Below are 13,892 nucleotides of genomic sequence, written 5' to 3'. Positions count from 1 at the left end.
AAATTCTAAAAAACCACCCTTAACTGAGCAAACTTCAACAGAGTGTTCAGCATCCTGCGTCCTCAGTTTCGTTATCTGTCCTTTGGGGCAAGCAAAGCTCGCTAGCAGAGTTCTGAAAAGGTTCAAATTACAGAATGTATATGAAGTACCTAGCTCAATGTCCGGCTATCTTAAATACTAGATAAATAGTATTTATCATCCATGGCCACTTAAGACCCAGAGGAACAAGAAGCTAATTTTATTTCACTATACTGTCTAGTGTTTCCCTAAATATCAGCTTGAATATCTGTGTCAGCATTAAGATAGTATGAATGTCAGGGAACCAGAACCAAAGATGACAAGCCAAGCTAGCCTGTGTTAGACTCAATAGTCATGTATTTCTAATCTTGCTTTTTCGATTGTCTGTGTTCTGGCACAAATGCAAAGGAAAGGCAATTATGGAACTAGGTCAATGCTACTCGACACCCCAGTGGACAGAAACAAGACCTGGCAACCCCCTGCCTCGGTGACTTCCACGGCATATCCCATCAGACATGCAAGATATCTCTCTGCCATAGCTTTCTACAATCAACTAAATTCAAGAAGCACTCACATCCAGAGTCAAATGGAATTTTTTTAACTGAAAGATATCTGAACCCTAAAATTTATTGTGACATTACAGGAATTGAACTCACCCTAGGGAGGTGGGACGAGAGCCTACTTGGCCCACATAGGCACCAACAGCAAACCAATGTACTATTCCACCAAAGTCAGCTTAGCCAAGCAATGAATTTATTGGGCTTACCCCTAGAGCGTGGTTGAGGGGTTGCTTACAGGAGCATAGGTGACCCCAAAGCAGCTGACTAAATGAAAAGTCTCATGCCAGCCTGGTGACAACTTCCCCATAGCTATCTAGATGAAGTTACCTCTTCATCCAGCCTTGTACGCTCTATATGCAATAGAACCTTCTGAGATCACAGGCAGTTGAGGCAGGGAGGAAGGTGTAGGAAAGAAGGGCAGGAATTTCAGGTGGGAATCCAATAATCTTTCTACTTGCTTCTTCTATGAAGGAATGCCAACAGGGCCAGGTTTGAGGGGTTTCTTTTGAGAAGCCACCATTGTGCAGGAATGATAATGGCTGTTATGCTCAGAAGACATCATTAGACATTCCTAGTTATCCCAAGAGAACGTGGAAGCACCATACAAATGATCTGTTCAAGTCAACGACTCCTTATGATCAGTTAGCAACTTCAATACAGGCTGGATCTGATTAGCACTCAGCGTGGCTTCCTTCTGCAACCAAGGCTGGCCCGTAGTCACTTTCCCAGACAGCATCCTGAGGAGGAAATGTTTGCAAGTCAGGGCTGCTGAAGAAGGACTCTCTGGACAAGGGAGTGAAGAGAGCAGAAGAGAGGAGACAGCACCGGAGAGCATGACTCTGGATGAGGACTAGCACCATCCTTATTCCCATAAGGTGTGAATTGCAGGACAGCTTATGTTGTCCCCGCCTCAAACCCCATGAGGACAGAGACCAGGCTCTCCCCCATCCTACTGTGTCCAGCTAACTACAGGACACCAGAGCCGGGGGCTCAAAAGTAAACTCTAGGAAATGGTCTAGACATGAGCAGCAGCTTCCTTTGTAGCTGCTGAGGGATGGGAAACCAACACTTACAAAGGATCTCTGAGATCATCACCAACATTGGCCATAGAGATCATCAGCCATTCCCTCAAAACTAGGACCCTTGCTGGGCTTGGCACAGTGGCATCTTAGCACTTGGGAGGTGGAGGTTAGAGGCTAGAGTTAAAAGTCAGGCCTGGGGGGTAGAGGGGGATGATGTCCAGGCCTTTAAGAGCACTTGCTGCTCTTACAGAGAAACTAGGTTTAGTTCCCAGAACCCACAGGATAGATCAGAGCCGTCTGTAACTCCAGATCTAGGGAATCTTCCTTCTGGCCTTCATGTGTACACATAATACACACACATACATACAGGAGTACACACACATACATGTAGGTCAAACACTTGTGTACATAAGATAAAAATAATTGTTTTAAAAGGGAGTTCCAAGTCCATTTTAGATACATAGACAACTGGAAGCTAGTTTGAGCTACACTAGAGTGTATCTCAAAAGAGACCAAATGTGTGTGTGTGAGAGAGAGAGCGAGAGAGAGAGAGAGAGAGAGAGAGAGACAGACAGAGACAGAGACAGAGACAGAGACAGAGACAGAGACAGAGACAGAGACAGAGAAACCTTCAGCCCTACCAACAGTTTTGACCTTGGGGGCAAACACCAAGATTTATGCTGTCTACTTGATCTAATCATGTCTTCTTCTCTCTCCTTTCAAAACTTTCCCTTTATTGAAATATATTGTGATTAAGCACAGTTCCGAAAGACACAACAGCTCCACATGCTTGTTACAGACTGTCTTGTTGCTGTCAAAACATGGTTACAAACTAGGTTTTTTTTTCCCCTACCAAGAGCTCAAACATGGATTCAAATATAGAGCTCACCACAGGGGGTGGAAATCAACCACTGGAACACAGCACATAGAAGGAAACCACATAGGAAGGCCCAGCAAGGAAGAACATCAAGAACCCATATATTCTCCCCAAGATGGACCACACGTTCCACACACTTGAAACATATCATTGGATCTCCCTGGCTTCAGATCACAGGAGGAGGAGAAATACGGCAGCCACACCCTCTGGAGGTTAACGTTTCTGTGGCAGCTGTTCCATTTCATCCTTGGAAGGCAGACACACAGGAGGTCAATTTTTAACTTTAATTTAATCCCTCAACACTGAAAAGAAAAATTACCCTGAAACTTAGCAGCTAAGTTGGGTTTGTTTATTTTTTTTTAAGGTTCTGATTTATATCACCTTATTAAGACTCCATTTTCCCATTTGCTAAGTGAATAACATAATCTTTCCATGCTACCAGTAGAGCTAGGTGTGGCAACAGGAGCCTGTAATTAAGACATAAGTTTAGGAGTTCAAGGCAGGCCTGGGCTACATAGTGAGTTGGAGGCCAGTTTGGGCTCTAAGAGACCCCATGTTTAAAAAATAAAATAAAATAAAAACTCTAGATGGAAACCAAATTCTAGATGGCACATGCCTGTGATCCCAGCACTCAGAAGGCTGAAGAGGAATACCATGACATTGAGGTTGCCCTGGGCTATACTGTAAAACTCCAAAAATAGTTTATAGGTAGAAATTTAAACAAAACATTTTAAAACGGGTTGAGCTGGAGGTTGCAGCAGCATCAATAATCTAGCACTTGGGGTGTCCAGGCAGGAAGACTGAGAACTCAAGGCCAACCTCGACTACATGATAAGCTCCTATCTCAAAGGAAGAAAAAGAAAAAGATGTTTTTAAAAATTCCACTTGATTTTTTTTTTTTTTTGGCTTTTTTGAGTTTTGGTTTGTCTGTCTGTCTGTTTGTGTGCATGCATTTGTAAGATCAAGTCCTGGAAGATTATAATAAGCAGTGCTCACCATTATATCAAAACATGAACACAGACTCTCCCAACACATCTTGCTCTTGAAATTGACAGCATGGTAGTAATTCTGTACTTGGTCTGTTTGAGCTAAACTATTTCTGAAGCCTTGCGCCACTCACAACTATAGGTCTGCATCCCTCAAATTTCTTCTCATGCCACTATCATCCATGTTTCCTTTCATCTCCTAGAGTTGGATAACTCTGGCACTCACTGTGACGGGGCGGCAATTCATATCGCTAATGACAATGGGTAAGTCTAGGCAGGGATGGTAGACCACAAAACAGCTTAATGAAGCCAGGCCCCTACTGCAACAGCTACACACCCTCAGTCTGAAACTGCACATGCCCAGTTCATAGGGAGTCTACACGCAACCAAAGACACACAGTGCTGGCCATCCCAGCATTTCCAAATTGAAGTAGATGTGTCACTGTAAACCAGTTACCTTTAATTTCTGTTTTATATTACAGTTGTCGACCTGTTTTGGGTTCTGTTTTCACCGTTACATGAATGGGTAGATCAAGCTTTGTGTCTTCAGGAAAGGGTAGTAGGAACTGAGGGGCGGAGCTTCATGGGTGAAGTTGCTGCCCTAGACCCCAGGAAGCCCTAAGTTTGATTCCCGACACTGCACAAACGAGGCAGGATAGCTTGCACCTGTAATTCTAGCACCCAGGAGGTAGAAACAGAATTTTAAAAGTTCAGGGAAGCTTCCCTTGGCTCCACAGAATATTAGAGGCAGCTGCCTGATGGAGGGAGTAGGTAAGGGGACTCAACAAGTAAGGGCACTTGTCTCCAAGTCTGAATCCCTTAGTTCAATGCCTGGAACCCACAGCAGAAGCAGAGAGTTGTCTCCTGAAACTGGCCCTCTTGACCACACACGGGCCATAGCATGTGTGCACATACATGTCAAAACCAAGCAATTCTTATACTATCAGACGTCAAGACAAGACCTCTCCCTTGTCTACAACATTGAAATGCCGCTGCTGTGATGTTTTGGTACCTGGCTTTTTCAATGAGTTGGTTTTGGGGGGTGGGGAGGTTTGGTTCTTTTGTGTTTTTTTTTTTTTTTTTCTAGGAGTTTGACCACAGAGAAGCCATCTGCCTGCTTCAGCTAAAGAATGCACCAGGATGCAGACTCGTGAGGTTACTGGGCAAGATATGACACACAGAGACTAGTAAATAGAAGCAGCACCCCCTGAATCCCTTAATTACTAGAACCCCCCCCCAAAAAAAAACCAAATGTGGTTTCCCACCCCCAGGGAAGGCACACATGTTTCAAATCCAATGTGGAACAAAAACTAGAAACACAAAGTACCTTAAATTTTTCTGAGAAATTAGCATCAACAGAAAGAAAAACAGCAGTTGCCTCCATGGAAATAGCAGCCCCTCCTTGCCCACAGCCATTTGGATCGGAGATTGTTTGCATTAATAAGGCGTTAGCGTTTGTTTTTTTTCTTCTGTCTCTCTCTCTCCCTCTCTCTTGATTGTCAAATGCCAGCCGTTCAATGTCCCACATTTGCCGTGAAATTCAAGGCAATGAGGCTGACAGAATGTAATTTACTTGCATTGAAATATGCCAGGCCCATGATTTGCTTCTCCAGCCTTCCGGGCTGGGGGGTCACACTCAGTGGCCCTTCTGAACTCTCAAAGAGGAAGCCAACTTCGCTGAGTCACAGACAGCAAGGGTGTGGCAGGTGGGTGGCCACAGGAGCAGATGGCAGAGCCACCAACGCTGTGGCGATCTTTGCAGAGGAGGAAGAACAGCGCAGACAACTTGAAACAAGTAGCTAAGCTCCCCTTGAGTCTTGAATTTCTTCACCCTTCTCATCTATACCTTAAAATGAATGCAAATTTATAGGTCAAAAAATGAAGCGCTCGGCTTTATTCATCTCTAGAAAATGTAAAAGAGCTGAGAATTTACTAGAGCATAGAACTAAACTGAACTTCATAAATAACCTGGGTGGGTAAAACATTTCATCATCACGCTGAAAAAAATGTTTGAAATGGAAAAATAAAAGCCCAGAGAAGTCAGAGCGCAAGGGGGGGGGGAAGCATTAAAAAATGTGGGGGAGGGGAAGCTTGGGGGCAAGATTTTCCATACATATAAAACAGTCCTGCATTAAAAACCACTTATGGAATTTATGTTCAGGGCCATCTATCATGGAGCTGTTTGAGACATTAAGAATTTGGGGAGAAAATAAATGCCTAATAACATGGAAATCTGTTAAATAAATTATCATCCATCTACACAATAATGCCAATAAAAATCCTACTGTAAAGGTATTTGATGGCGTGGGCAAACATTTCCAACACAATCTTGAATTTTCATGCTGGTTACATAGACTGAAACTAAGATGTATTTGTGTGTGTGTGTCTGTGTCTGTATATGTATGTGTGTGTTTGTGTTGTGTGTGTACATGTACATGAGTGTGTGTGTGCATAACTGGGTGCACATATCTATACATATGGGCAGAAGGAGAATGATACAGTCTTTAAAGTTAACTGTGACGAAATATAGGTGGCAAGACTACAGTTTACTTTTGTGTGTTCTCTAAGAGAGTATGTTATATAAAATACCTATCTTGACAAGGAAAAGGAGATCGTGAGAAAGAAGTAGTAGTCTCATTTCTGGGGAAAACGTAATATCCAGACGTCCCAAGGTTTCCTAAGAGACGTTCCTCTAAGTAGCACCCTCCATTCTAAGAAATGCTTTCTTAGAAAATTTGGAACAAGAACATGATTAGCAGAGGACTCCACTCTGAGAACAAACCCACACACTTGCTTGCATATCCTTGGCGGATGCAGATGTGGTTTGTGTATGTGTATAAGTCTGTGTGTTTCTATGCGCATGGGTATCGGGGCACATGGACATCTGCGCACCTGTATGTGGCAGCCGAAGGGTCAACATGAAGAGTCTTCCTCAATCATGAGACTGGCTGGCCAGAGAGCCCTGGGATCCACTGTGTCTGCCTCCCCAGTGCTGGAATTCCAGGCACACCAAACAAGCTCACTGCTTTTTGTGAGAGTTCTGGGCCAAGGAATTCAGGTTCTCATGCTCGTTCTCATGCTTGTAGCAGAAAGTCTTTTGCTCCCTGAGCTGTCTGTCGTCTCAGTTTTATTCCTGGTTTTGTTTTTCTTTTCTAATTCACACTTAAAATATACTCCTAGTGCCATAGGGATTATGCAGAGCCATAGAATGCTTGATGCACAGTGTGAGGACCTGAGTTCAACCTCCAGCACCTAAGAGAAGCTAAGCGGGCGATGAATTCGCTTTACAGAAAATCAGCACTGTTGTGTGCCGAGGCAGGAGGATTGCTGGGGCTTCTGGCCACCAGCCAGCAGAAACTGTAAACTCCAGAGTAAAAGACCCTATCTCAAGAGAAACGGGTTTAAAGTAATAGACGATGACATCTTCTGTTCATGTACACACACACACACACAGACCCACACACAGAGACACACTCACAGACACTCACACATACACACACAGACATACACACTCACATAGGACAGACAGATACACTCATACACACACACTCATACACACACACAAGACACACACTCATACACACAAACACAAACACAGGCACACAGTTACTCACACAGACACACAGTCACTCACAAAGACACACACTCACACACACTGACACTCCCACACAACACTCATATACACACAGACACACACACAAACACACAGACACTCCCACACAGCACTCATACACACAGACACACACACAAACACACAGACACTCCCACACAACACTCATATACACAAACACACAGAGACACACACACACAAACACACAGGCACACAGAGATATACACTCTCAGCATACACACCACACACACATACACACACACACACACACACACACACACACGCAAACATTCACACACCAAAAATAAATTTTTATGCCAAAATAAGCCAGCATCTGATTACTAACAGATTTGGAGAAACCCATTTCCAAATGTCAGTAGCATCTGTGAATACTTTATTTACCAATTAACAAGAGTGCAGTTTCCAGACAGTATTAGGAATGATTGACACTATCAGGCCCCAATCAGGTACACACCCACTCTTCAGCAGTTCCTGATAGGTCAGCCTGCCCTCCCACTCCACAGAGCCCAGAAACACTAGAAGGCATATGAGTGTGTGTGTGTGTGTGTGTGTGTGTGTGTGTGTGTGTGTGTGTGTGTGTGNTGTGTGTGTGTGTGTGTGTGTGTGTGTGTGTGTGAGAGAGAGAGAGAGAGAGAGAGAGAGAGAGAGAGAGAGAGAGAGAGAGAGAGAGAGCATGCATGCACCATTATTGCGTTATTGTTCGGACAGAAGTGAATGCACCCTAGTCTCAACTAGTATAAGATAAACATCTAACGTCAAGTCCAAAATCGTACCAGCTGTGACCAATCAGAGCCCATGGGCAGAAGATAGAAAAACGCAGCGAGAGCCTTTCCTACCAATTAAAGGTAGTCAATATTGATTATCTGAGGGATTGCCTTGCTCAGAAAGCAAATTAGAAACTCAATACCTGAACTATTCCTAAATGCAGTTATCAACTTCAGAGTTTTATCTCATAAAACCAATTCAGCTTAGAGTTTAATTCTATTAAATTAGGGCTTAGAAATAAAATTCGCTCTAGAATGAATGCATCATTAGCTATAAAATGCCATATACTGCAACCCAAAATGTGCTGTATTACAGTTTGAAGAATAAATGAGTAAAGACGGCATCTAAACACACTTCTCCTTAAATATATTTACGAATACAAGAACTGACAGTTTCTTAAGTCTTTCATATAAAACAACTTCTCCGGTCCTGCGGTTTGCTCACAGTTCGCTCCTTGCTCTTAGACCTCTTAATTCAAAAAAAAAAAATTCTAACTCTGAAAGACTGGAGTGAGGAAGAACTCTGTGTTTCTCAGCTGACGCCGTATAGACTACATGGGCTGGTCCAGGACCCATTTTGGTTTGGTTTGTGATGAGATCTCACTATGTCACACAGGCTGACTTTGAACTCATAACCCACCTATTTCAGCCTTCCATGTCCTGTCCTGGAGTTATGGTCACATTCCATCATTGCTAGCTGGGCTTCCATTGACCAATGGGCTCTGTGGAACAAGGAAAGGAAGACAAACGGACCACAAAAAAAAAAAAAAAAAAAAAAGGAAACTGCCCCCACAGAAGCCAGATCCTTGCACATACCAAGAAAACACCCCTTTCTAGTTAGGCAGAGAATCCCTGAGGAGAAGTCAGAAGGTCAGGGGTCAGGGAAGCAGTACCCAGGATAAGTCTTTTGTCCTTGGCTCAGCAGCCTTACATCACTGTGAACATCTTGTAGAACTAAATGACATGCCCCTGACCAAACCTAACAAATGACTCATCCTGGGTACTGCTCCCCGACCCCTGACACAAGAGTGTTGGGGCCAACAACACAAGAAAATTTTGGTTGTTATACATCTGTGAGAAATAGTGAAAGACCAAGAAATGTGAATCAAACAGAAATAGACCTTGAGTGTGTCAAAGAGCCCCCTGGAAAGCCTGGATATTGAAAGCCACTTCTCCTGGCAAGGACTGCTGCCCATCTCCATATTGGTCCATGTAACAAGATGCTCGGATGACAATGAATGACCCTGTATCACATTCTTTGACTCTGGCCCCAGAATCCTGTATTAAAGTCACAAAGTCTCATCCACTATTAGAGAAGTCAGCATCGTCTGTGTCTGGGAAGAGTTTCAGCATGAGAGGAAGGCACAAAGCTCTCAGGAAGGACGCGGGGAGCTTCTACCAGTGAGAGGAGATCAGGGCCTGAGCTGGTTTGAAAATAGGGATTTCAGGCGAATCCTATCATGTTGATGGAGTTCTTAGCGCCGTAATAATGTGCTATTTTCTGAACATTACGAGGCAGGTGGAATGTAAAACAAAGGAGTTCTCACATTGCTCTGGCTTCTGACCGCTCACAAATCTACTCTCCTCCTTTCCAATGTCTTCCTCCATCTTCCTTTGTACAATCCTAATTACCTATCGAAAAGTGAAAGAAATACCATAATGAGGGAATGTAAAGAGATGGAAATCTCTTGCCTTTCCCTCAGAAGAAGGTAGCTGAGTGACTAAATGTGAACGTTTCCTAAATTTCCTTCAGGATGCAGAGCTAGATCCCAAGGTTCACTCACGGCCCTCGCTGTCTGGAGTGACCTTGGGGATGTCCTTAACCCCTTACTTTGTAAGCTTGATCCCTGCAGCCACCAGCGATGCTGAGAAAACCAGCTAAGTGGCGTCCTTACACTGCCCAGGGAGCAGCCGAAAGTCAGTCAGTTTTGTACACTGAAGCTTTGGAGGCCCAGCAAATAGCTGCCGTGTCCTCAAACTTGTGACCCCTCTCATGCCAGTCACATGGGACAGGGCCAAGGTTTTCAAATGCAAAGTCCACGGGCCACTCTGGAGATGTGTGGTCTAGAAGTCCTTAACCTCCTGCAGCATCCAGCTTCCTTCACTTTCCCAGAATAAAGGATGAGCAGAATAGGGAATGAGCTTCTCCCTGATTCGGGAACCTAGCAGTTCCAGTAGTGAGCGGTAAAAGACTGCTGGGTGGTTAAAGAAAGGCCCGTTGTCTGTACTGTCTCCTGATTCCAGCACTTGAGAGGAAGAGGCTAGGGGATCAAGAGTTTGAGGCCAGCCAAGGGCACATAGGAAGATGCTGCCTAGAAAAGGGGGGGGGGGGCGGGATCCAGATGTACTTTGGTATTAGAGTACTACAAGGCTAAGTACGTCCAAGGCATTGGGTTAGAGCCCAAGCACTAGAGGGGGAAAAAAGCATTAAAGAGAAAAGCAACTGTAAGAAAGCCATTCCCACAACTACCATAAGCCAGCAAGAAGAATGCAGTCACATATTTCTGGGAAAGGAGAAAGGGAACTCAGAGAGAAGCTGTTATCGGACCTAAGACTTGACGCCAACACCACTGGAGTCTTCACTGACTCTCAACACAAAGCTCTCAGGACCTCAGCAAGGTATGCTTTGGGGTTCAGCATTTCTAGGGTGGCCCAGTGACTGTCTACCAGGGCGTGAAGATAACGTCACAGACATAAAAGCGCCCCAGCACATGTCTGCTTTGTGTCGCTGGAACGGCCTGCCGACAAACACCAAAGAGACAGGAACCGCTAATTTAAAAAATAAAATGCAAAGTCGCACGGTCCAGTTCAAATCGAGTTTGACAGTGAAGGTCACCACATCTTTTCCCTGTTGTTTAAATAACGCAGCCTTGATCATTCCCCGACGTAGATGAAAACACCACCACAACGAAGACAGGCCTGAACCAAAATCCCTCAGAGCGCCTTCCCCCAATAGCTTTCTTTTCTTAAAAAAAAAAAAAAAAAAAGTTAAGGAATTGTCAAATAACCAACATTCTGAAAAATGGAAAACAGAATTTTCCTTCGAGTGTATCATCATATGAGCAGTAGCCAAAATTTCCCAAGTAGCGGAACCGACTTGCCTCTAAAGCCTCTGTATTCCTCCAGCATCCGCAGCGGATGTCACATTTTCTATTTACCCACACCTTTCATATCTGCTTCTTGCCCTCTTGCCTCTCCCTCCCCCTACCCCCACCCCCCGCCGCCGCCTTTGTTAATTTTTGCAGTCCCACCAATCATAAGAAGCAGCAAGGCAAATACGTGAGTATTTAAACATTGTTCCAACCAGTCGTAAGTTTCATTGTCTGTAAAGAAAATGACTTTGGTCTCCGACATGTGTTTCCAATACAGACGCATCACGTAAAAAAGTGAAAGACCCCTTGTCTACTGCAGCGATTCGCAAAGAGCCATTTGGGTCTTTACAGAACGATCTGACTCGTAGCCCAGTAGGGGTGGGAGATGAGATGAAGCAGACTCCTCACCTTCCCTGGGCCTGTTTTCCATTTCTCCCATGCTGTCTCTTAAAAGATACTAGCACTTGATAAAAACTTCAGGCCCTTGCCAATGATGAAAACCATTAGCAAAGGTCCAGTGCAGTGGCTCGGAGGCTAAGGGGCCTTGTCACTGAGCCTAACGACCTGGGTTCGATCCCTGGGGTCTACATTGAGGAAGGAGAGAAGAAACCCCCACAAGCTGTCCTCTGATTTCCACACAGCCATGCCCACACCACACACATGAAAGAGAGGAAGCTGGGGCACAACTTCACCATTAAAGACAGAGCAAGCACCAGAAACCCACTTCCTAGAGTCTACCCAGTCCTTCCTCCCGTTCGTATACCCTCGCTTGAAGCTTCCCCACAAGGGAGGGTGCAACATTATGGTTAAAAATCTCTGTTTCCTATTTTCTTTGAGAGAAATAACACTGTTCATATATCTTTAAAAATGTTTCTCACTGAGTGGCTGGGAGATTGTTCAGTGGTTAAAATACTTGCTGTGTTGTCCTAAAGACCTGAGATCAGATGACCAGCCCCCACGGAAGATTCAGGCACAGCAACCCTAACACAGTGTGGGAGAAGGCAAAGGAAGGTGGGTCTGGAAGGCTAGATCACCAGTCAGTCTAGCCCAGAGGGTAAGCTCCGAGTGCAGTTAAGAGACTCTTTGTCTCAAATATTAAGGTGGAGAGCAATACAAGCAGACACCTGAGGTTGACTTCTGGCCTCTGCACATACACATGCAAATAAGTGCATACACAGTGCACATCACACACACACACACACACACACACACAAGAATTTTGGAATCAAAGTCAAGACGTGTTCAAGTCACAGCTCAGTTTCCAGGTAATCATTTTTTTTTTGAGGGACTCTCAGAAGCTGGGGGTTGGGGGAGAGGAGGGACTCTCCTCACACAGTGGGAAGGATGCCAAAGACACCAGAGGGCTTTGGAAGCAGCATCCTTGAGATCTTGGTTTCAGTTCAATTTCTGTGTATAAATTATTTGGTACTCTGCCCCTTTTCCTTCACTTAAAGAGAGGATGTTGGAGGGGTGGAAAGATGGCTCAGTGGTTACGAGCACTGGCTGTTCTTGTGGAGGACCCAGGTTTGCTTTCCTGGAACCCACATGGTAGCTCAGAACCGTTTCAGAACCCTGGTTCTGAAGGAATGGAGCAGCCACTTCTGACCTCCATAGCATCAGGTTTGCACACGGCTTGCATGCATACAAGCAGGTGGACTGCTCATACACATACAATATATCAATTTTTTAAAAAATCTAAATACCTAAGCGTTTACATGAAATCACCTATAGTGTAGCGAAGAGCATGATTTGTGTCTGTATAGAGAGGGCTTGGTGGGGGCTGTTTCCCCAAACCTTCAGGACCCCCCATATGCTGGCTTCCCGGGTAGCCTCCCTCCTTAAGAGGGGTGGTACTTCTATGGGTTATGTGGAGCCTGGGTCCAGCTGTGACAGCTGAGATACTCATCACTGTCAGTCGAGTCATAATACCTGTCATTTGTAGGGAAACCTCCTGGGCTGTTTTTGTTTTTAATTTAATTTTATTTAATTATTTTGCTGTGTTGTCAGAGTTGCTCGCTACATGAGAAGCTCTAAGGACTCTTGACCTGGGAACAGAGCTCACACAGTGTCATTTCTGGCAGATTTTCATTGGTCAAGCCAGTGATGGTTGTAATATCGGATTCAAGGGACGAGCAAAGAGTTTGTAAAGGGGTTGAAACAAATACATTTCGTTTTCTAGTTCACGACATCCCTCCCTTCCCTTCAGGATGCAGGACAACTCCCCTTCTAGGCTATGTCACTTTTTTTTTCTCACATTATCCTGTCCTCCTTATTACTACCCTGAATGTGCCTTTCACCGTGCAGTTATACTGATAACTTTGACCTCTGTGCATGCCCTTTGGGGTGAAGCCAGTATCTAGTATGGAGGAGTTAAGCAGGAATCCTGAGTGAGTGAAAGGTGGCTTTGGAAGTAAGCATATACCTGAGCACTGACTGGGAGTAATTCTGGCAGTTCTAGGAAACAGACTCGGGAGGCAGAAGGAGGCCCTGTGCATGTTTGCTGATGTCAGTGATAAGGGAAGCTGTGGGTCAAAGGTTGGAGCTTCCAGTGCTGGATAGGGAAGCAGACCGTAAGCTCCTGGGGCTGTTGAAGGCGTGCCTAACGGAAGGTCTTCCTTGGGAAAACCTAGATAAGGAGAAAGCATACACACAGGAAGAGAAGCAGAAATCCCCTGTGGTGGGGAGATAGCTAAGTGGCCAATGCTGCTGGGTGTAGAAACATGAGGGCCTGAAGTTGGATTCCCTAGCACGAATGTAAACAAAAAGCTACGTGTGACCATGTATACTATAACCCCAGCTGCAGATCAGAGGGAGAGAATAGGGGATATCTGGGGCTGGCTGGCCACCAGGCTAGGTGAAAAATGACAAGCTCAATGTTCAGTGAGAGAGACAGACCATTTCTTACAAGCATAAATAAGGCAGATACTAATAGAAGAAGACAC

Source organism: Mus caroli, chromosome 8 (assembly GCF_900094665.2).
Source record: "Mus caroli chromosome 8, CAROLI_EIJ_v1.1, whole genome shotgun sequence".
NCBI lineage: Eukaryota > Metazoa > Chordata > Mammalia > Rodentia > Muridae > Mus > Mus caroli.
This window is presented reverse-complemented; position numbering follows the sequence as displayed.